We start from the raw sequence: 673 nt of genomic DNA on the forward strand, positions 1-673 counted from the left end.
ATATATATATATATATATATAACATGTTAGAAAAGCAAGTCTTGCACAAACCTGTTCATTTAATAAGTTTAATCTCTAATTTCAACTTTATTGATATCCAAAAGGAAAGTAAGAAAAATAAAGTTATAAAAATTGGTAGATAAATGGACAGTTAAATAGATAGATGGATAAAGAGATAGATAGATTGATAGATAGATAGAATCTATCTCTGTTCTGTAATAAGAGCAGGGGAAATAATTCTCTTGCACAAAAGTAATGAAAACGAGTCCTAGAATCATTTATGAATACAGCTATTAGTTGTTATATTGTGTATGTGAGTGTATATGTGTGTATGGTGTGTATATAACGTGAGTATATATATATATATATGTGCGTGTGTGTGTGTATGTGCATTTTGTGTGTAAATGTATGCATAAATGCATGCATAACCATGTAAGTCTATATATAAATAAACGATATATGTATATATATAGATGTGTGTAAAAATGCACAAATTCATATATATATATATAAATATATATATATATATATATATATATATATATGCGTGTGTATGTATTCTGTAAATGTATAAATACATACACATATTTACGTATGAGAGTGTAAAAATGTATGCATAAATGTAAAGTATATGCAAAATGTGTGTGTGTGTGTGTGTGTGTATATATATATA

At 25.3% G+C, this 673-nt stretch overlaps 1 protein-coding gene across 1 annotated transcript in view; it reads left to right on the top strand.

Annotated features, from left to right (window-relative positions):
- LOC106882341 (Y-box-binding protein 1) overlaps positions 1-673 on the top strand; it is a 199,558-nt gene that overhangs the window by 58,595 nt on the left and 140,290 nt on the right. The window lies entirely within an intron of this gene.

The sequence above is a fragment of the Octopus bimaculoides genome, chromosome 18 (assembly GCF_001194135.2).
Source record: "Octopus bimaculoides isolate UCB-OBI-ISO-001 chromosome 18, ASM119413v2, whole genome shotgun sequence".
Taxonomy (NCBI): domain Eukaryota; kingdom Metazoa; phylum Mollusca; class Cephalopoda; order Octopoda; family Octopodidae; genus Octopus; species Octopus bimaculoides.